This window comes from Helicoverpa zea, chromosome 24 (assembly GCF_022581195.2).
Source record: "Helicoverpa zea isolate HzStark_Cry1AcR chromosome 24, ilHelZeax1.1, whole genome shotgun sequence".
Taxonomy (NCBI): domain Eukaryota; kingdom Metazoa; phylum Arthropoda; class Insecta; order Lepidoptera; family Noctuidae; genus Helicoverpa; species Helicoverpa zea.
The window spans coordinates 3,492,321-3,516,941 of record NC_061475.1 but is presented as its reverse complement, the minus strand read 5'-3'; positions in this window follow the sequence as shown (position 1 = coordinate 3,516,941).

The window sequence follows — 24,621 nt, the reverse complement described above, 5'->3', positions numbered from 1 at the left end:
TGAGGACCTTGTTGAGAAAAGGATTTGCAATGGAAACTGATTTCATATCCTTCGAAATATTTTATTTTTCTAAAAATTACCCTAATTTCGAAATATATTTCGCTTATAGACAATTTTTTTGTCTCTAATGTAAATGAAAAGATACCCCCCACGATTTCCAAATACGTCGGGACACATCTGCGCTTCCCAAAATATGGGAAAATGATTTTACCTTTCATCTTGCTACATTCACTTCAAATTGCTGACAAAACTAAAGCAAACAGAGCAAGCGTTATTTTTCCTTTTAAGCAACAGTTTTTAATTAAGAACTTGGTAGGTCACACATGCTAGTATTACGTTTTGATCTCGATTCGTATGCTACAGCCGGCTAGAAGTTCGACGGGGCCAATTTCCCGCAGATTTCTGTGAAGCAAAACTTCGCGACTTTTCTAATACCCCTGGAGATAGCAACAACTTTGTTATGTGAACTGTAATATATTATTGATACTGTGAGTGAAAATCAAGTGAATATAAAAATCTTATATAATTTAATATTAACTTTTCATACTTAATATTTTGTTGTAAGTATATTTTTTTGAATAGGAGGGTCTAACTACAGTGGGTGTTATTGAATTAAAACTTAGAATAAATTACAAGGTCAAGGTCACTTGTAAACCTAGTTTTTAGAGAAACCTTTCATTTCGAGTTTGTTTAGATTAAATTGTTATTAAGTTGCTTACAAAAAATATACGTTAATTTTACCTGTACCATGCCCCTTAATATTCAGTACCTAAATTTTATTCAGATTTAATATTTGGAGTAAGTTGAATTCTCACTGAAATCACTAATTTAAAACTTCCGCAAAGCAAATAATAATTCCTTATTTGATGACCTTGACCATGACCTTACAAAAAATGACCTTTTTTTTTTTTTTTTTTTTTTATCGACGTAAAATCATCAAATGACCCCTCCCGCTGTGGGTTAGCAGCGGTGAGGGAGTGTCAGACTCTTACTGACTAAAATCGTCGTGTTCCGTCATAGGCCTTTTATGTACCAGGGCCGCGGTATCTCTTTCGAACAACCCGCAGCCCCGGCAGGCCTTGGCCCTGCTGGGCCCCGCTGGGGTTGCTGACGTCTCTTTGAGGAGCGCGTGGAACAACGCGCGCCGTCGACACGGGTCTGTCATCTAGGAAGACAGAGGGACGATGAGCCACCCGAACTCACCGCCCACAGACCCACGCCTACGGTGGCCGGGAGTCATCTCGCGACACCCGGCGCCCATGGTGTCTACCTGGTCCAGCGCGGCGGCCGGGATGAGAGGTGCGAACTCTCTGGCGTTCCGCCTCCTCCTTCTCGAGCATGACCGCTTCGCAGAAGGAGGCGACGGCATCCCATTCCCTCTCGCCCCGGACCATGGCCTGAACCAGGGCCGGACGCGAGAGGTCGCCGCCGCCCAAAGCCTCGACGAGGACCCGGCGGTGCCCTTCCCATGCGGGGCACACCTGGACTGTGTGGTCCACCGTGTCCTCGGGGCTGTCCGCACAATGGTGACACCCGGGCGCCTCCTCACGACCGATGCGGTGCAGGTACCTCCCGAAACAACCGTGTCCGGTGAGGACCTGCGTCATGCGGTACGTGAGGGCGCCGTGACTCCTCCCGAGCCACTCCTCAAAGAGGGGACTTACCGCCACGATGGTGGCGTGCCCTGCACTGGGTTGCGATAGTCGCTCCCTCCAGGCCACCATGAGATCGCGCCGGAGCTCCGCCCGCTGCGCGACAACTTGCCGCGGCAACGGGGTTTCTCCCCGGCGCTGAGCCTCCTCGCGCCAGTCGTACAGGCGCAAGAAGACCCTCGCCTCCAGATCCCACGGTGGCAGTCCAGCGAGTAGGCCAGCTGCTTCGTGGGAGATCGTGCGGTACCCCCGGATTAGCCTAATGGCTATCACCCTTTGGGGCACGTTCAGGTAGTGCACAGCCCGCGGCCGTGCCGAACGTGCCCATACCGGGGCCCCGTAAAGGGCCATGGACCGCATGACCCCCGCGTAGAGTTTACGGCAGGGGGCGTTTGGGCCTCCCAGGTTGGGCAGGAGCCGCTTGAATGCAGCACCTGCCTTCTCCAGTTTGGGGCCCAAACGTCGGAAGTGCTCGACGAAGCTCCACCGGCCGTCGAGGACGAGTCCCAGGTACTTCATCGCCCTCTCGACGCCGATGGTAGCCCCCCCCACCGTGACTTGGGAGCCTGAAGGTGGCGCGTTCCGAAGCCCATGAAAGCACATGGCCTCGGATTTGTGCAAGGCCACCTCCAGTCCCAGCAGCTGGATCCTCTCGATGACTATCGCAACCCCGCGCGTCATTATGTCGGCCGCCTCCTGGTGCGACCTCCCTTGTGCCAGAACCAGCGTGTCGTCAGCGTAGCAGACCACGCTGACGCCGCTAGGGAGGTCGGCGCGCAGCACCCAGTCGTAGCCGATGTTCCACAAGAGCGGCCCCAGTACCGACCCCTGCGGAACACCGCACGACATCTCTCGCCGGTTCCATTCCCCGTTGTGACCAGGGTAAATGATGGACCTATCCGACAGATAGGCCTCGACCACGCGACGAAGGTAGGTCGGCACCCGGTGATACCGGAGTGCCTCCCTGATGCAACTCCAGGGAAGGGTGTTGAAGGCGTTGGCGATGTCAAGAGACACCGCCAAGACGACCCCCCCCCGGGACACAGCATCCCCCGTCGTGAGAGCTCTCACGCGCATGATGGCGTCCACCGTTGAGCGCCCCTTGCGGAAACCGAACTGGTGGTCCGCAAGGTCCGGCCCTATCCCCCCAAGGTGCGCGACGAGGCGGTGTGCGACAACTCGCTCAAAGAGCTTGCCCACCTCGTCGAGCAACACGATAGGCCGGTATGCGGACGGAGAGTCCGCAGGGCGCCCCGGCTTCCGTATGAGGACCAGTTTCCCTGTCTTCCAACGAAGTGGGAACTGGCCCCTCTCCAAACATGCGCTGAGAAGCCCCCTAAGTCGAGGCCCGAGAGCCTCAAGGGCCAGGACCCAGGCCTTGCCAGGCAGGCCATCAGGCCTTGGGGCGGTGTTTTTGGCTTTCAGCCTAGCCACCGCCACTCTCAGGTCCACCCCAGTCACCTCGGGGACATCGTCGTCGTCGGAAGTGTGGTCCGTACTTGACACCGCGGGTTGCAGAGACATGGGCGGGGGAGAGTGTTCCCCGCGCGAAGGGAACAGAGCGCTCACCACCTCCTCCACCAGCTGAGGCCGAAGACTCTGGGTCAGCGGGGGGGCCCATGGGCGGAGCTTGCCCCGCACCATTTTGTACGGGCGCCCCCACGGGTCCCTGTCCAGAGACCCCAGCAGCTCCGCATTGGCCACCTCCTTGGCCTGGACGATGGCCAATTGGAGGGCGGTCTTCGCAGCTCTGTAACCCTCGTACAGCTCTGCTTCCCTGGCTTCTGCATCCGGAGGGCGGATGCGCAGCCTGCGGTGTCTGGTGTACAGGTGCCTCGCAGCGACGCACGCCTCTCGAAGGGCCGCGATCTCGCAAGACCACCAGTACACCTGGCGTCGGGCGCGTCCTGGCGGGACTCGGGGCATGGCCACGTCACAAATCTCGGACATGGTCTCCCGGAACCACTCCGCCTCGTCGTTGATGTCGGCGGGCCTGTCCGGTGATGACACCCAGGCCTGCACGACTGAGGCTTCCAGGAGAAGCTCCCGGTCAAGGTGCCTCAGCGCCCAACGTGGACCACTCGGGGTCTGCAGGACCGGCGCGCTAGGGTTCTGGGCGGAGACATCAAACCGGATGTACCGGTGATCGGAGTAGGTCTCCACCCCCTCCTCCACGCGCCAGTCAAAGACACGCGGTAGCAGAGCGGGGCTGGCGAACGAGATATCCACCACTGACTCGCCCCGCATCCGTACACACGTGGGGACAGAACCCCGATTGAGGACGACCAGGCCTGCTTCCAGCGCCCAGTCCTCCACCATCCTACCCCGTGCATCTGTGCGTCGGGAACCCCAGGCCAAATTCTTGGCGTTGAAGTCCCCTAACACTAGCACAGGGAGGGAATAACTTCCGACGACGACGGACAACTCCAGGAGGGAGTTGTGGAACTCGGCGAGAGTTCGGCTCGGGGAGAAGTACACCCCCACGACGACTATCTCCCCGAACCGTGCTGCGACGCAACCCCTTCCACTCTTCACCCCTTCGAGGGAAGGAGTACCAGCGGCGGCCGACGATATGATGGTCACTGAGCCGCTAAGGTCCTTAACCCAGTCATCCCTGGGAAGGACAAAGTACGGCTCAGCGACCACGGCGATGTTGATCGACCACTGCGCCATGCTTTGGAGCAACAGATCCTGGGCACGGGCGCAGTGGTTGATGTTCGCCTGGAGGAAGCGTAGTGGAGCCAGATTAGCACTCCATCACGTCTTCCTCCTCTTGAGACGCAGAGACGGGCTCTGCGACAGCAGCAGTGGCGACGACGGCGTCGACAGCGGCGGCAGCGTTGGAGGCGGCGGCGGCCGCAGGAGCTGCGGTGGTGGCCACTGCGGAGGTGGAAGCGGTGGCGGCGACGGACGGCCCGCCCTTGCCCCTACCCTTGGACTTGGCGGGTGGGGCACAGGACTTGCTCCCTGCCCGGTGTTCGGCCGGCTTGCCAGCAGCCGCGCATGCAGTGCAGTGCGGCGCGGCACTACAAGCCACGGCCTTGTGACCGGGCTGACCGCAGCGGAAGCAGAGGGCGCTGCGGTCGACCTCCGAGGTGCAACGGACACCCACATGATGCCCGACGTGGCATCGGAAGCACCTCAGCGGTCGGGGGTCAAGCAGCTTGACCTGCGCCGACACCCAGCCAACCAGCAATCTTCGGCCGTCTACGATGCGCTTGGCCGCCGTCACGGGGCAGCTCACCGTGATGGTGCACGTGCCCCTGAAGTCGGGACGTATGGTGCCCGCCTTGACTTCGTCGGCGGAGCACCCACCCGTCCTAGCGACGGCGGCCACCACCTCCTCCGCAGTAACTGAGTCGTCCAGGCCCATGATGCGCAGATCCGCGCACTTGTGGGGCCTGGAGACTCGGGCGTCGTCCGCACTTATGGACGCCCTAAGCCTCTCGGCTAGAGCGTCTGCGGCGGGCCCACTTATACCAAAATAGGCGAAAAAAGTACGAGTGTCGCAGTAATTTCGAAGAGCTCTTTCAGACGTGAAATCTAAACCTATTTTTAGAAAGATATGAAGCGAAATAACTATAACAATGCTTATTCAATACACAAAGCTGAACAAACGCTCTTTAGGCACATTTATAGGACAATCCAATTCTATAAACAGTCTATGGAACGATCAAAAGAACACAAATTCACCGTTTCAATCACCTGTGTTTCTTTTGATACTTGGAATATCCACCATCACCTTGTAATTTGTTTTTTCATTTTGAAAATTTTGCTTTGAAAATGCAATGTTTAAACAACATATTTTTTTTTCTTTTATCTTGCTCATAAATAACGTTGAAACTGGATAGCCTTTTAATTATGGAAAAAATGTGTCAATTAAGAAAACATGCGGCGACCCCAAATAAAATTGGGATATGGGCAGGAGGATATTAATGAATCTCTCAGTTTCGCCAACGTACTAAGAAACTTTCATGACAGTCTTAAATAAAAGTCATTAATGTCCTCATATTCACTAATCAAATAATAGTTTCATCTGAAATGGTTCAGTTATTTAACAGTGAAAGCGTAACCGAACTGGTTTTGCAATCAAAAATGTGAGTTTCTTTTTTTACTTCGGAATATTTTCCACACTTAAATTTTTACATTAAGTATAATTTTTAACTATAAACAGTACAGAATATGCGTAATCGTCTTTTTCATTTTCAATTGCCGATTTCACCGAATGACACATCTTTATTTCAATTTCAAAAAAATATTATAAGTAGTGAATTTCAGCGTGCAATTCAAAGAAATACAATTTTTTATGTTCTGGAAAATAAACAGGTCAAATAATACACGTAAATGCTCTAGGCTTCCTTTGCTTTGGATCTTGAAGAGTAATTAATTTGTGAGGACACTTAATGAATGAAAAATTACGTTGAATACTGTAAAATTCAGGTATTCTGTGGAAAAACTTACGTCGAATCTTTTTGTTCATTTTAATTAGGTCCATAAGATAGTGTATTTTATCTTTCATTTTTTAATTTATTTTTGTTAGAGGAGATAAAGATTGTAAAGCATATAAGGCATTTTTACCGACTACAAAAAAGTAAGAGGTTTTCATTTCGATTTTTTTTTATGTACGTCATATTTTATTTTAATAGATAAACTCATTGTGGACTATTTCTGTACAGAAGCTTAAAAAGTATAACTTAAACCAAATGATACACTTCTACAATAAAACGCAAATAGTACTATTACTTAGGCAAATAAAACATACTTATTAATAAATAAATAAAATAGAGGCTTTATACACTGTAGGCCAAAAAACCAACCTCTAACGATGATAATGCTTTTGGGCCATTACAGATGAAAGTAGTCATTTTTTGTGGCACATCTCGTGATTAGGAGGGACTATTATATTTATATGAAGCGTGTATTACTATCACACTATATTTGTTTTATTTTTCAGTGACATAATATCATGTATAATATTGGGATGCTTTTGGGATTTTGAGCAAAATAAAATAATGCGTAAACTAATCTTAAAACATTTTCGCAAAAAAAAACTGTTTTTATAGGAAAAATGAAAAACTCATGACTTCTTTCATTCTCATTATTAGTAAACCTTTACTTTACCAATACGAGGTATAACTGCACATTTTTATCTTGAAATCGTTAATTCATTAGGCATTAAAATGGCGTCATTACAAAAAATACAAAATCTAAATCTCTCTTTTGACCAAATTATCACTTTCTGACTGCGAAAGGTCAGACCCAAACAGCGCTTTACCGCTTTCTAATTCAGCTTAAGAAGTAATGGTACAATAAAATGCGCTGTATAAATCTGCTGTCCGGTTTACTACCGATCTATGCTCGATTAGACAAAGGGTGCAAAGGTTACGGATAAACAATTCCCAACGGTACGCTTCTCGGAGGAATGAAAATAGCAGAGATGCCATAAGGCAGGTAGGTCAGGCGCCTTCTTGTAGGTCAACAACGTATGCTGGGCGTAAACAAAACAATCAGTTACTAGTGAAGTTTTTTTTATGGGATATCATCAAATGACCTGTCTCGCTGTGGGTGCAACCTGAGGGAGAGACTATTACTGAGTAAAACCCACAATGCTCCTTCTTAAGCCCTTTATGTACAAGGGCCGTGGTAACTCTTTCGATGAATCTAACAGCAGTTAATTGTGAACTAACGAAGCGTTCGGGTTCCTTTACATCTGTCAAAGATGGGCTTGACTGATTGCTGATTGTGTTTAAAAAAAATGGGCAGGTTAAAAGGAGGCGTATGAAGGTGGAGCCAGTAACGTTCCTCGTCCCCCGAAACACCCGCATTTTTTGGCGTCGCTACTATCCCAAAAGATGTAACATTATGACAACTCCGCTCGTTTTGTTCTCCGTGGTACGCTCCCTTAATTGCCTTTTAATTATGATTTAAAGTTAACCAGCGATTAACTTTGTCTAAACTCTAAAATCATGGACCGAACATCGTTAGCAGGTAAACAGTGATTAATCAAAGGTCTGGTTTGTTTTAGGGTAACGTTTTTTGCTAATTGTCCGTTGAATTAACTTTTGATTTCGTGATAGCTGTGAGGCAATTTTGCTTGTAATTCGAAGGGTTTAGATTGATTTTGGTTTATCGTGGTTTTTATATTCTACTTAGACTTGTATACTACTTACTGTAGTGCTTTTGCTATTCAGAAAGAAAATATAGGAAGGTACCTAGTTTGCAGCGAGAGTAGGAAACCTCACCTTGTTAAGGAAGTCCAATTCACTTAAAGCATTGCCCATAGCATAGACTTTAGTGAAGTAAAAGACCATAAAGGAATCAAAATATTGTACCATATTTAATTGTATTTAATCAATGATGTGAATTATTTAAAAGTAACAAAATCACGCTTTATTCACCGTGAAAAATAAACATAACATATAATAAGAGAAATTTTCCAAATTCCTATTAAAAATCATGATAAGTGCATGGCCTGATTTTGCTCGGAAGCATCAGAAAATTGAACTGTCAGGGGCAGAACGCTTGGAGCAGTTCCAACTGGCCAGTGCTGATTAGATGTCCCCTTTTCATACATTATTTATAACATTTTATATTTTATTGGTTACGCCTACTTTCATAAATATAAGGGAAATGTGAAAACGACTCTGTGTGTGAGTGTATGTAAGGTGACAAAAACACTATTTGTTCAAGTGTTATTGTTCGTCAGAGACAGGCGAAGATTTGTACGGAATTAAGTAAAGAAATATCTGTATGTTTTGTGTGATTGGTAATTATCGATATAGTTTTAAGTTTTTATATACTAACAATTTTGTATAATATGTATGTTAGTCTTTAAGGTGTATATCTATGGGCCAATGCAGCCTGAAAATAAAGGTTTTTTTTTTATTTACACCTACCTACCCTACCGAACGCTTGATTTTGTCCATGATTACGTCATTTTACAAATAACTTATTTTCTTTTCCTATTAGTTTTATCACAATAATATAAAAGGTGTTGAAAATTTGTAACTTCATGTTTATTGGTTTTGCTATTGCGATTCAACTATTGATCAGTAATAACGAGTTATGCTATATATCAAAAAAATTATCGTTCATTTTATGATCTGCAGGGGGATTAACAGAATGCGAGTACCCTACACAAAGTGCGGGTATGAAATACACAATATATTACATGATTTCAATTAATTGTGAAAACGTATAATACCACTTTTCATAATACCCCATTTACATTTCACTGTAGTCTGTAATCAGACATTTCATTTCGATAAAACCACCAATAATTTTTAACAAGAAAACCAAATTAATAATTCTGAAAAATGAAAAATTCGCGCAAAAATTGCTTTCAAAAGTTTTCATCTGTTTTACAAAAGCAGTTTGAAATTAAAAGACGGTCGGAGTATGGGAGGGAAGCCACTAGACGCGTCTCAAGAGCGCGTTAGAAACGCCCTGATTCTAAAAACGTTTTTTATGTACGTCGGGCACGTTTTTTATGTACGGACTTTTTTGCAATGCATGCGTGTGTGAGTGAGTATATGAATGAGTGAGTGTGTAAGTGAATGTGACTGTTTAAGTGGTTGATGATGATCACAGGACTGAGTCTTTCAGGATTTAATAGTTTTTATGCACTATACATTTGTGTGTCTAATTATAGAGCATGTTACATATCCGATTCTAAAAACGTTTTTTATGTGCGTCGTGTATGCGAATGATTTTGCAATGCACGTGTGTGTGAGTGAGTGAATGTGCAATTGTGAGTGTGTAAGTAAATGTGAGTATGTAGTGACTGAATATGATGATCATAGGACTGACAATTATCTTCCAGGATTTAGTGGTATATGTGCGATTACTCATGTATTTGGAATTTTGCATGCCACAAAAAATATGTCTTTTATAAGTTTGAGGTTCAAAACAAACTTTAAAAGATAAAAAATAAGTGATTCAGTTTTCCCTTAAGTTTTCAACCTAACGATCGAGATTGCGGTTTCCAATAACTTTAGTAAGACTTGGAATTAAACAAGTTTATTGAATCTTATTGAAAAACCGATTGCCGTTGGTCTGGAATATTTTAAGGACCGCTTTTCCTGCCCATCATATTTATCGTCTTATTGAAATTAAGTGTGAAAACTGCATAATGTTTTTATATCTCAACAAAAGCTTTATAGCTTTGTATTTGGAAACCGACAGAAGTATATCTTGACCACAATGACTGTTTTTCGGATGGCATGGGATGGGCCCGGCTGTCATTGAACATCCTGAGCTGTCGTTACGGGTAGACAGAAGCCAGTAAATCTGACACCAGTATAACCAGTAGAACCAGTCTAATCAAGGTGTATCGGGTCGCCCGGGTAACTGGGTTGAGGAGGTCAGATAGGCAGTCGCTCGTTGTAAAACACTGGTACTCAGCTGAATCCGGGTAGACTGGAAGGCGATCCCAATATAGTTGCGAAAAGACTCGGGAGATGATGATTTGGAAACCGACACGGTCCTAGTTTAAAGGACTTTGGCAACTTACACTGGTTAAATGATACGTTGATTTTAACCAGTGTGCGGCACTGTGACGTACATAAAAGTTTCTTCTGGCATATTCGTTCTAGCAACAAGTAAAAAATGTTATGCAAACATTTCTGAAATGTCCGCAAAATTGCAACCTTTGCGCGCAAACACATCCTAGCTATGGACTCGCGCTGACGATGCATCAAATTTTTTATTGGCGAATTTTTGTGGCCGAAACATTTTGATGGAATCCCGCTATTACACAGTGTAATAGGTATGTAGTGCCCTTCATCTTCGGCGTATAATCGTGATCTCCGCATCATACTCTTTTCTTCACCAACTACACATATTACCTCTATAATGGCGTCCACGGTTCCTTCACTCTCATAGCCCGATGGGATGGCAATCCGACACGACCGGAGAGAGATCAGGCGCAGGACTGATATTTATTTTGCGTGCTCTCCGATGCACGGGTGTATCAATCACCAACTTCCAGACTGAAAGTTTTGAAATCCCACAAAGCGATTTCGGTCTGACCCGGGAATCGAACCCTGAGACCTCGGGCACAACTGCCGCGCTTGCGACCACTAGACCAACGAGGCAGTACACATAATATTGTGTTTGACAGTGCTAGATGCGATTACTATTCTTGATAAATGATATTTCCCCATCCGTAGGGAAATAAATACTTGTATCGACAGAATGTGGGTGTACAAGTCTGCTCGTCTCATCGGGGACAATGGCGTGACGTTTATGACGTCACAAAATTATTGGTTTTGACAGTTGACCACGTGTTTCTTAAATCGAATTTGTCCTTTGTAGAAATGATGGGGTGGCTACTGGATAGTGTATCTATGAAATGTGGCTCATTTCATAGATACAGTCCAAAGCATACCTACAGCTTCAAAAGTATCTAAACAAATGTATACAAAACTGCTTAATATCATGTACTCGATAACTTACCAGAGTATTTTTTTTTAAGTTTAGGATGTTAAGTTTTGACGTTCTGTCGAATTGTTGTCTTTAGGTACTGTTGAAAATGTTGATTTGTTCAGCTACTTTTTTCAGTTTTTTCTTTCTCAGGTTTTAACACTACATGCATTTACTTCTGGTACTAATAAGTACCTAAGACTGAGTGAATGAATTAAATTTTTTTTATAAACTTTTATTCTGATTTGCTTACTATGATTACTTTACAAAGGTCTTATTTTATTATCATACTATCAATCGTTTTACAAACCCAATAACTTATCGAGAAATTCCTTAAATTCTTATTTGCCAATTAAAACCTTGAATTAGTTACCTAAATAATGTTAGGAGAGAAGAAATAATTCGGTTACCTTTATAAATTGCCTGCGTAGACGATACTATATTTTCTGCGAAGTGGCAATTTATTCTAACAGGGAGCGATTTAAAGGAAGATTTCCAAATGAATCTTGTTGAATTTAAAATCTTTTTAATGCCATTGATTTTGTGATTAACTGTGATTAGCTACTAAATAATATACCTACCTAAGTTTATGAATTAAGTGGATTAAAATATATTTTAGATGTGTTGGATATTTTAATAAAATTATAACAATAATAGTGACTTATGCCCCGCAGGGCATCTGAGGCGGATGACGGGGAGTAGCGACCCCGCGGGGCTATATATCCGAGTGCTCCAGGAAGAGTATACTGTCCCCCATCTCCGGCCTGCCGGAGTGAAGCATGACGGGGGATAGGTCTCCCGCCTCTTGGCTTGCCTTCATCGGCCGGTCAGAGTGGAGTCGCTAGAGCAAGGTTAGTCCTGCTCGGAGGGTAGGTGCCTCGTGGTAAGTGGCGAGTGGGCCGGTGATGCTGGACCCACAGGGAGCGCGTGATCTGCGTTTAAAGTCCGCCGAGGTATCTTCACCCTTCTCAGCCGCTCATGTCCCTGTTGCCCTCTTGTTGCTTTTCAGTGACTGATTCCCGGGGGCCCAGTAAGTGAGTTGGCGAGTCTCCACCTGCCATTTTAACATGTATTTAATACATTGTCATCGGCAGGTGCCATAGTTCCCGTAGTTTCTCCATTCCTAGTCCATTAGCATCCCATCGCAATAGCCTAAGTAGTTTTCATCCATAGTTAGCAATAGTTTAGCACAGAACCGGGGATTGTCCTTGGGTACATTTCTATAGTGTATACAGGGATAATCGTCGGTTTTGTGTCACCATTTCATTAAAGTTGTCTCAAAAGGGCTTCAGCGTGTTGGCTTCGGCCCCACGTTCGCCTCCCAAAAATCCGGGACTCTATAGCCCCGAGGTCTGGTAGAGACATACAAGATATTGACTTATTATAAGTTGAGGATTTTTTAAAAATAATACTGACATAGAAAAATTATTAGCGCTAAATCGTGGAGTTAAAAATCAATTGTAATATCTATATAAACGGCCGAATAAAACGATTCCAATGGATACCAAATACGATGGTTAAATCTTCGATCTTTGTAACTTTACTTACCGTAAGAAAAAAAACATCATATAGACATCGTAACATAGCAGGAACTCTATGAAGGAAATGCATGAGCTAATATGAAGGATTATTATTAACATTGTAACATGAAGTTTACAGCCTGAAGCGTTAATTAAGACATTATTAAAAAGGTTGAACGCTAGGATAAAACAACAACATCCTACATTGTTGTATTGCAACATAGATAAAATTAAAAATCAAATCAAATCATTTATTTCATGCAGGCCTTTACAAGCACTTATGAACGTCATAATTATAAATAAGTTTGATTCTAGTTGCCTAAAATAGTAGCAAGATATTTATCGACCCTATATTGCAACTAATTATATGACCCCAGATAGAGGTCTCGCCTTATTTGGGGACCATCGCATCGTTCCAAAAACAATGTCTTGTAGTTACACCAAATCAGTGTATCTAATACTAATTTAATTTTAAGGCAAATTTTATATAACTTGAATAAATATTATTTTTTCGTGGCTTGGTAATAGTTACACGAATCGGTTAATCATAAGGTTAAGCAACGCTTGGCGCGGTTTGTTCCTGGATGGGTGACCATCGATATTAGAAGTTCCTCCATGTTTTGGAAGGCCCATTTTTTGGGTCCTGTCTGCCATTTGAACATCGCACCTTTTCATGTGTCATTACTTGCCATCATAGTGGTTAAACGGGTCACACTATTACAACAAGACAACATAAACCTCCCCACTTAGAGACATTTAATGATTATTTAAGTCACTCCTTAGTGACGAAATGTCATACAAATCCTTCACTAAGGAATGGCTTAAGTAACCATTATGTCTCTGAGTGGGGAGGAAAAAAACTAACATTTTTATTGACCTAAATTTATCGCCCTAGATTGTAAAGGCGCGTAAATCAATTTAGCTCCGATAAGCAATATTACTTATAGATTAAAAAACCTTCGTCGTAATGTTGATAGGCACCTACAAATGCCAAACCGAGCCGTCGGTAAGTCGTTAAGCTGCGTCAGCATCCTATAAGACATTACTATTGCCTAAATCAGATTTCAGAACGAAAATCTTAGATAAATCCGCTAAGAAATTGTTATCTTTTCAGAAATTGTACCCTAAAAGAGCTGGTAGATTATTTTAATGGAATCAGATTGAATTGTTGGCTAAAGGTATTTGATTTTTGATAATGACTTAACTTGTAATTGGAGGTGTAATGTAGAACTTTTTAGTGACAAGATTTTTTTGGAATTTTCAAAGAGATTTTTGAAATAGTTGTAACTTATCTAGGAAACCACAGTGTATAATAATATTGATGAGTAATTTTTACATTTACCGTTAATAATTCACTTAATTGAAGTTAGAACATCTTATTTAACTAAACAACTTATCTCAAAAGTTTCATCTTCATCTGTCTAGCCTTTTCCTAACAATGTCGGGGTCACTTTTTTAACAGATTTTCTGGCTTCTGACTAGCTCTAACGACTGCCAAAGATATTCAAATGATAGCCCTGGCTGTTGAACACTCTGATAATAAAAAATAATTTAAAAAACACGCTAGTCATGTATTGTTATCAGAACTCAGAGAGTGTGCAAATTTACATCCTAATCGAAGACCGGGAAGTGGATCAAATTAAGTTTCTAAGATTTTCTGAAGTTACAAGTGAAGCTAATATAAGCGTGTTAAAAAAAATACATTAAGATAGTAAGACACCTCCACATACCAACAACGTTGATGATCGCTCCCCAAGAAATTTATCAGCTAACATTTCTATTCACTAAAAGCCATCTAGATAGGCGTACAAAAAGGCTGAATTAAGACTAGGCATTCCTGTTTATCTTCGGGTTAGTCCCAACTCATTAAAATCTTATCTCGTCCTACCTAACCGATCCTTGCTAACATAAAATAGGCTTAAGCGGACAAAAGTAGAGGCACAAAAGGTTTGCGAAAATAAATCGTGGGACGAAAAAAAAATGTTCTTAAGCTTGAATGATAACTTCATAAGACTGTTTTCCGTACAAATACTAATACAACTGGCTTAGTTTGTTTTGGTTTAAGTTATAAACTTAGATCTTATGGGGAAAAATCTTGATTCATTAGCCCATGTCTTTAGGGATTGGCGGACCACACAACACCGTGATCTAACGCGTGGAGCTTTCGCTTCTAATGGACTTATGTAGTGACTTGATAGCTCCCTTGTACCGCAATAATTATAGAGCTATCGAAAGCGCCTTTTTCTACTATGTTAGGTCTTCAAAATTACAAACTTCGTAGGCACCGACCCAACAATCCATTGCACGTGATATCGAAAAGAGTTTGTCTATAAAATATTATAACGTTCAAAATCTTTTCAATTTTTTTTGACGCCTTTTAGATATTATAGTGTATATTTTTTTTTTACTAGGATAGTTTTTTTTTGTGTTGTAAATATCTATGTATATAACTATGTAAATAAACAAAACTTTCCTTTCGATAATAAAGTGGACCAGCTGATCAGACAAAAAAAAAATCTTTTCTGGAGAACTTGAATACGTGACAACTATATGTATTCTTATAACTTATTATACATACAAGCTTAAGAGTTGTTTTATTTAAACGAGCTAATTTCATCAACTACAAAACTTATTTTCAAAATTATTTCAGTGTACAGCGTTACCACGGGACGCAGTTGAAACTGCTACTGGAGGCTAGTGAAAAATAATAACCTAAATCTCTGTGCAATCATCATTTAACGTAAAAAATTCAACATCACCCAAACTCCTTGCTGAGGTCCATTTTCACCAGTCGTTCTCGCTATCATCTTTATATAAGACAGATCCTCAACTCTTCAGGATTCCCATCACGCACCAGCCCCCATACTAATGATACTAAGCATTAGTGAGCGAACATTTTTGCTGTCAACTCATTATTGTACACGGAACCGTGTACGAGTAATTAATAGTACAGTTTAACCACTTTACTTGAACTATATCGGGTGTGTCGTTCACAATTACATTAAATGAAATGGGTTAATATATGTTGATTTATACAAACAAAAAATAAAAATTCGTGAAAATAAAAAAATGTTTTTTTCAAACAAAGTAAATATAATAAAAATGTGTGAAAATTAGAACACCATATAAAAGCCAGTCATTACAAACAACTGAAATTCTCCCTTGAAAACTGACAGCTGTCAACTGATCAAAACATTCGATACTCCTAACTTTATCTCTGCTTTACACATGATGTTGTAAATTATAAAAACGAAAAATGACTCCTGTGGTTAAACCACTGAATGGATTAGGTTATTTTTTTTACAATTCGTCATAGAATATCATAAAGTGACATCGAGTATCATGAAGTGACGACCTCGATGGCGCAATGGTCATCAAGCCGGACCGCCGAACTTGAGGTCCCGGGTTCGATTCCCGGCTCGGTCGACATTTGTGTGATGAGCATGCTTGTTGGCCGTGGTCTGGGTGTTACAATATGTATTTATAAATATGTATATATGTAGCTTTATGTAGTTTATCAGTTGTGTTAGCACCCATAACACAAGTTAATTAATAACTTACCATGGGGCTAACCGACCGTGTGTGAAAAGGTGTCCCGACATTATTTATTTATTTATTTATTTATTTATAAAGTATATGCGATAGGATTTAATGTGATTGTGAACGACACACCCGATATATTATGTATTTTAAAAGAAGATGAAGAGTTTGACTATTTGTTTGCTGATTTGATGGTAATAATCTCATGAACTATCAGACCATTTGTAAAGTCAGTGTTAAATATCCCATTTATGGAAGAAATCTTAGGCTACTTTTATCCAGGTGCACGGAAAAGTTTCCACAGAACACGGTTAAAACCACTGGCGGAAGCTAGGAAGGGACAGTGCTAAAATTCTCTCCTATGCCTTATTTAACATCTAACTCAAAATCCTTCATAATATATTATCATCCCAACTCACAACTACCTTCCATTTTCACCAGTCGTTCTCGCTATTCTCTCTATATAAGACAAGACCTCAACTCTTCAGGATTCGCATCACGCACCAGCCCCCATACTAATGATACTAAGCATTAGTGAGCGAACATTTTTGCTGTCAACTCATTATTGTACACGGAATCGTGTACGAGTAATTAGTAGTTTTGTTTAACGACTTTGTGGAAATAGTAAACAAAACAAAACAAGATCTGAATTCCTTTTTTAAGCTCGATTGATAATAGTGCTTGTCTCACCTTTTTTTATGGGGAATCATCAAATGACTCCTCCCGCTGTGGGTTAGCAGTGTGATATGATGACTACGATGAAGTTTGTTCCATTAGGTACCTGAAGGAAAAAAAACTACATATAGAAAACTTTGCAACAGAATTCATACTTTATATTGAACCCCAAAATTTTTGATAAAAAATTACCTAACAAGACGAAATTACTCTCAAAAATTTTCCAATAACCGAACTTTACAGCGACACTTATTATACACTTTACAAGTTATTTTACAACTTGTACTTGTTAGCCCAAAACTCGATACTAATTTTGTGCAAACAACAGACTTATGCGAACAATAGAGGCCTCATTTTAAATGCAATAACCGACTTCGAACAACTTGAAGAAAGATTTACGATATTGATCTAACTTAGAATTTACATAAAAAACATTACGTGACCTTTGATCCAAGTTAAAGGAAATGTCTTTTGAAATTTACTTTGTTTTGTGAACTGTGTAGTTGAGGATTAAATTGCGCGTATCATGGCTTAATTTTATGTTATTATCTGCCTGCGGGTGAAAGGAAAACGCTATAGGTACCTAAATCATGAATCATTTTGATATCAAGTCTGAGATTTCGCGTAAAGTAAGTCAGATTCAACAAAAAGTGTTCTTAAATTGGCACTACTTGATACTTTCGAGTAGATTTTTCATCTTCTTAACGGCAGCTACGAAATTACAACTATTTTGATAAACATGCTACATAAAAAGTTTCTTTTAAGAAACAAAAATCAATTAAGTTTTTATCTTCCTAAATGATGTTTTCAAAATGAAAACTAACATTTTACATAACTTAAACCTTACATTTTCGGTCCACATTTCAAATGTATGTCCCTAATTTAATCTGAAACTTCCTTCGTTTCACAAACTGGTATCAAAATCGAAATAAAACCGCGAGCGCTTGGTACAACAAACAGCTTTACCTAGGTAACACGCGTGGCATGTTAAAAAGACAATTATCACAAAAACAATTGTTGGCAGGAGCTTCGTTAGTTCCAAATAACGCCTAGTTACAGGAGCGTCATTAATACGTAATCACATTACCATGTCTAACGGTTGGGACATACGGGCGAAAAGTTCTTACAACTCGTTCTTTTAATCAAAATAAATATTATAAAGCGACCAACCAACCTTACCCTTGGTTAGACACCAAGGGGTATTGGGTTGCCCGGGTAACTGGGTTGAGGAGGTAAGATAGGCAGTCCCTTCTTGTAAAACACTGGTACTCAGCTGAATCCGGTTAGACTGGAAGCCGTCCAACATGATTGGGAAAAAAGGCTCGGAGGATGAAAACTAAAGAAAACTTATTGCGCCTACCCCAAATAAGTTAGGAGCAGGGCCAGAATTAAAAAGCTAAGTTGGTTTGTTGAAACGAGCTAATCTCAAGAACTACTCTATATACTTGAAAAATTCCTTCAGTGTTAAAAATACCGTTTATCGAGGAGGACTAATTGCGTTATTTTATTCTGATTCTTGAAGTAGTTAAAACGGGTCGCGGGTAAAACTACAAATGACCTTACAGTTTGATAGTATAAAAAATATTATAAAAAGTCTAGGCAGATGAACCATAACTGCCTGTGAAGAATAAATATTTTTGAGCGTTGTCCCGTACTAATATTTGATTACATAACTATGTAAATAAATCTCTTTAGCAGTCGAGTAAAAACTACTAATTAAATATCAGTAAATGATTACGATTTAATTTAAAAGGTCTCCTTAAACTCGATATCATTATTTAATCACCCCTAATAATATTTTATTCTCACAGCTTCTTCTCACGCCTTCGTTCCCGAGTAGCAGTGTGTCTTATAAATCGCAAAGAGATTCCTTGAGTTGGCAGAACATGAATTATTCATGCGACTATCCGTTTCAAAGGGCGATCGTCGACAGGATACATGTTTTTAATATATAATTATACTAAACCTAATGTAAGAATGGGAACAGATGTGTGGAACATGTTTAATTTATGGCCCTGAATATTGCTTGAGAAAATATTGGCGTTCTGAGAAAGTAATCAGATTCGCTTTGTAGATTGGTTTTTGGCACTAATGTATTAGTATTTTAGGCAGGCTTATTGTTTATTACTAGAACTTTTTGGTTTATTAGTTGAAGCAATTTAGGGCATAATTTCTCGAGTAGGTATTATTGAGATTTTTGTACAGCATGTGACTAGGTAACAGCTGCGTGCATCGATGGGGTAAAGTTTTAGTAAACGGCGCTGGAGGTCCGTGGATGGGTGATTTCACAGGTATTTGAGGGTCCTAGATTCAAATGAATACATCATTGATTGTGGTTACGAATATTCTCCTATTGTGGACTTTTTTAAAGAAAATAACTCATTAAAAAAAAAAAGATTGAAAATTTTAAAGAAAATTACTACATTCCAGTGTGTTTATTCGTGTTCAGTTTTCGATTTTGTCCGAATCGTAAAAAAAATGGTTTTTAATTTAATTGGCACTCTATACAAACCATGCCAAAAACACATTTACCATTAATTTTACCAAAAAAATAATTAACATTGTATCTAAATATCATAACATATCAGCATTTTTAATAACTCTATAAAAAAAGATTTACTCTATAAGCTCATTTGCAAAAAAACGAACTCAGCATATTCACTATCAAAAGGGAACAAATATAATGACCACCATAAAATGCTTTGATACCCTAAGTTTTGCAACCAGAAATATCTACTGAACACCAGAAAAATAAAGTCTAAAAATGTAATAGTACCAGCTATTTTAGTCACGACTTCACTTTAAATTGTATTCGACCACCAAATTTAGTAAATGATCACCAACTCTTGACGACCAAATTAATGTATTATTTTTGCCTAAATAAGTCACTGTGATTGCCATAAAATGTAGGCTTATTACCAAATAAAGTATTATGATGCCATATTAAGTTATGTGTCCGGCTTGCAATGCATGCGTGAGTGTCAGTATGACGAGTGACAGGGGAAAATGGAAGAAAATGACATATTGCGCCGACGCCAAGTAAAATTGGGAACAGGGCAGGAGAAAGAAGAAGAAGAATGTGTTTCTCAATACACTCTTATCGCACTGTTTAGAGGCATGCAATAGACAATTTTCCACGCTAGTGCAGGAAAAGGGTCCCCAAAATGTTATTACATTTATTTTATCAGGCCGAACTTATTTTTTTGGAGTCAGTTTACTTAAACAGGATAGCAAGATGTAAAAACTTTTTTGATGATCATTTACTACTTTTGGTGATCATTTACTACTTTTGGGATAACAATGATTTTTTTGGACTCATTTTGCTTAAATAGGATAGCAGAATTTAAAAACTTTGGTTATAATCTTACTTTAAAATGGTGGTTTAATTTTGGTGATCATTTACTATTTTTGGCTTACGCATGATTTATTTTGGAGTAATTTCACTTAAATAGGATAGCAAAGTGTTAAAACTTTGGTGATAGTTTTACATTAAAATGCGAGTTTCATTTTGGTGATCATTTACTATTTTTGTCTGCTGTTTGTTACTATATCTGGTGATCAGTTAAACATAAGCCCTATCAAAATTCCTTCTACCAACACAGCACACACCAATTTTTAAGCGAAACAGCATACTATACATACCGACTGTCAGTTCCACAGACAACAACTGAAGCTCAAAGTTATCTGAACTGCCAAACTAATTCACACAAGTTCTATACACGTTTAGTATTGAAATAGGAGACGGCCAATTTTGGAGTGATTACACTTCTGACTACAGTATAGTTGTGTGTAGGTACCTATTGTGTGGCCTGGAGTGTAGTACCTATTGACGTTTTAGTCCTGTGTTTTGAACTAGGTGGTTCGGTTTGATACAGTTTTTGATTCTTTTATCAAAGGTTGAAGGTAGATTTTGTATTAAAATACACGCTGCTGTCACCCGTATTGTGAGAGAATGCCTTCAACAACCTTTGCCTAGATAAACGGTTTGTACCCTTTTTTTTTCCGACGTCAAAAATCATCAAATGACCCCTCCCGCTGTGGGTTAGCAGCGGTGAGGGAGTGTCAGACTCTTACTGACTAAAAACCGTCGTGTTCCGTCGTAGGCCTTTTATGTACCAGGGCCGCGGTATCTCTTTCGAACAACCCGCAGCCCACGGTTTGTATCCTGATGTATAAGCTGTAGCACTTTAAAGTTTCATCAAAGTCCGTTCAGTAGTTTTCGAGTGAAAAATTTGCAAGTATCTTTCACGTTTATAACAATGATTAGTGTGGTGCGAAAAGTGATAGTGTGATCTAGATCTAAAACAGTCATAGTGAAACAATGAATGAGTAGAGGTGGTCAATTGAGATAAATTAAATAGAGTAAGTAAGTATATTATATCAGTTTAACAAAGTTTTCTAAATACTACAATCAAATTTTTATCGAATGAAGCAACCTGCCTATCTCCAAATGTTTAAACAGAAGACTAAAAAGTGATATAAAAAGAGAAATCCTCGAATAATTATCTTGCTATTTTAAAAAGGACCTATCTTCCATAAATGAGTCTATAATATATTCTCTTGAACGAAATAAGGCTACTAATGTATTTTTAAGTAACCTTCCGTAATCCTAACTTGATCAATATTGCAAATCAAATGAAGACCAATTTACATTTAAAAAATCTGATCCATTTAAAAGCAATTGAGTTGAGTGCGCGAACAAGGCATGCCACGAAGTTAGGAGGAAAAGATATGGCATTTTTTAAAGAGGAGATAATATAAAGTAATGATGATTTGGATATGGCATCGATGAACGGCTAGGATTTGTTTTATATTTTATTGGTTTTGAAATCGATTGGAAAATAAAAAAGGAAAATTTGGGGAAAACATACATATACCGTCACTGTACAAAAATGCTTTACATAACCTAAGACACTTTTGCCCCAGTAGGTAAATACATTTTCGCAGTCGCATTGCCATAAATATCTAAGGCATAATAATTAAATATTGCTACGTCTTACGTGTTCAATTTTAAAATAAAAAAATTGATTCATGGTGTTTCATCATCCTCCGAGCCTTTTCCCAACTACGTCGGAGTCGGCTTACAGTCTAACCGGATGCAGCTGAGTATCAGTGCTTTACAAGGAGCGTTTGATTCACACAGTTTATCCTTTTGAAATTTACACATAGATTGACAGCTAACGTTTAGCTAACGAAATATAAGCATCTACAATTTTTACACCCCTGCTAGTCCCTCTAGGGAACAAAACTTAATAATAAATGATTTTCCATTCACTGCAAATCAGAAAATTCAATGTCTATTTTCGCTAACATAACAGCTGAGATTAAATAAACTTAATAATTTACACGAATACACCTGCCATAAATAAAGATATTTATTTAAGACAACTCGAATCTCTGAAAGAATTATTATTTGCCAATCTTGTGAAAAAACAATAATTTGTAAAAAAAACGTAACTACAGTCATAATATATTTTTTACGTTACACCGAGTTTTAAAACAACCTACCTCTACATTGCGAAATGTTTAAAAGCATCTTTCTGAATTTACTTTTTTCTTCTTCTTCTTTCGTGTCGATGACATGTCTTAGGCCTCTGCCTCGAATTTTGCGGGCAGCGGGGCGGCGGCGGCGGCGGCGCGGGAGCGGCAGGATCTTACGCGTATAATCAAATGGAACGGCCCTCGAATACAGCGGCGCGGGAGCGGCGCGGCGGCGGGCAACGAGCGGTGCGCTCCAGTCAAGCGGTGACCGCCCGCGTTGGGCGTCTGCATTGTAGGCATAATGTTATACATTTTTTTTGTGACGTATCAAAATGTCTTCGGACGTGCAAGAGCTAATTATTTCGGCCATCTTTGAGAGGACACCCATATGGAACAGCAAACACAACAGAACACAACACTATACTGCTATAGCGCCGCGCGATCTGCCCGCTAGTTTCGAGAACAGGTATGCGTTGCCCGCCCCGCTCCCGCGCCGCCGCCGCTGCCGCCCCGCTGCCCGCAAAATTCGAGGCAGAGGCCTTATAGAGAGACTACACTTTGTTAGCCCAATATGCCGCCACAGCGAGAGCACGGCCAGATGCACTCATGAGGTCCTGCCGCGAGCAAGTTTCAGGGCACAGTGGACATGTGATGAGGTGGGACATGGTCTGTATAGCAGCCCCGCACTCGCACCCAAGGTCCGTCCCGCCCGTGAAAGCCCACCTGGACCGATTGTCTTTGCTTCGGCCGACCTGCGTTCAGAGTCTGTTTAAGGACTGCCAAACTCTTCTCGGGAGATCGTGTCCAGGAGGGAGTCTTTCCAATTTACTTTTTTAAAACGTGTTTCTTAAATTGTAAGTTTTAAACTCAAAGGCGTAAAAAGAAGTAAAATATTTCAATACATAGGCCTCATATTTCAAAATAACTTCACATTTAAAGGTATTTACCTTAATACCTTTTCCCAATTTCACGTTCACATTTTCATACCCAAAACGTTTCGCGCGTGTCAAAAATGATTCGTAGCTAATACAAAAAATGCTTTTATTTATTTACATATAAATTGAAGAGGGTACTCTCGGTGACACAAGTGGGATGCTGCGTACACATCTGTATTCATATCATACCTATGCATGAAGATGTACTTGAACAATTTCAGCTCTCATGAAATTTAAAAATTCATTTCGATTTTACATTTTTGTTTGATGCAGAACCTTTTGATGTTGTGTTTGGGGGATTGGAAATTAACATGTGATAGACGTATCATATCGAAAATATTATTCTAGAAATGGAATTTTGCTTATCAATACCAAAATTGAACCTTTTTTTCTTGCATTTGAATAGTACTCCTAACTAATGCTTAAACTCAAACACAATAATTAACAGCCTGGCTGCAAAACATTACTTTTTGCACGTCAACATGTACAAGATACAGCCTCCAAAATGCCCACCCTTGACCATTTCCTATGTGTTTTTACTGGGAAGAAGAAGTGGCGCAACAAACTCCCCATCAACACAGTCATGTGCCTTTCAACAATGTTTAATGAAATATAAAGGAAGGGCGTTAACATATCCTATTTAGGTTAGGTTAGCCAAGTTGACCAAGATTTGTTGGTTGACCAAGATAAGTTACTATTGGGTCAGTCTCAGGTGTTCTATTTTCCCATGCTGTCATAGTCCGATGGGACGACAATCCGTCACGTTCGGACATGTTCAACCGTTGGCGAAAAGTGCGAAATATTTTTGTTCAAGCTATGAATTTCAATGGCTTTTTCTTGACCAGTGGCTTTACTATTATGAGCTATATAATATATAATAACTTAACTGTATATATAATAACGGACTCTTGTTGAGAGCATGGTTTGAAGATATTAAAATGCTTACTTCACAGGTGGCACATTTTATGATCGGCATATATATCACTCATCATCAAAATCATGAAATCAGCAACAAGAGAATTCTTTCTTGAGTACCTTTTAGTACTGAAGATTCTTATGAAAACGAGATATTTTGTGTCCATTTTCATTTAACGAAGGACGGGGAAAGAATATTCGTCAAAAGTCACCGTCCGACAAAACGAATCGTTCCTTCTTTATAGAAAACTGAAAAACTGGGCATTAGTCTTTAAAAAGAACCATCAAGTGACACTTATCAAACACGACAAAACAAATAAAACTGTCCTCGTTTTCTCAGAAATGTCTTCAAACAGAAAGTGGTCTATAACTCGAGTTAATACCAAAGTATTGCCGAAGAAAACCAGAGTGCAACCACTTAAGTTGGCGCTCACGTTTTAACTGCCAACCGAAGAATAGTTACTATAGTTAAGTTTACTG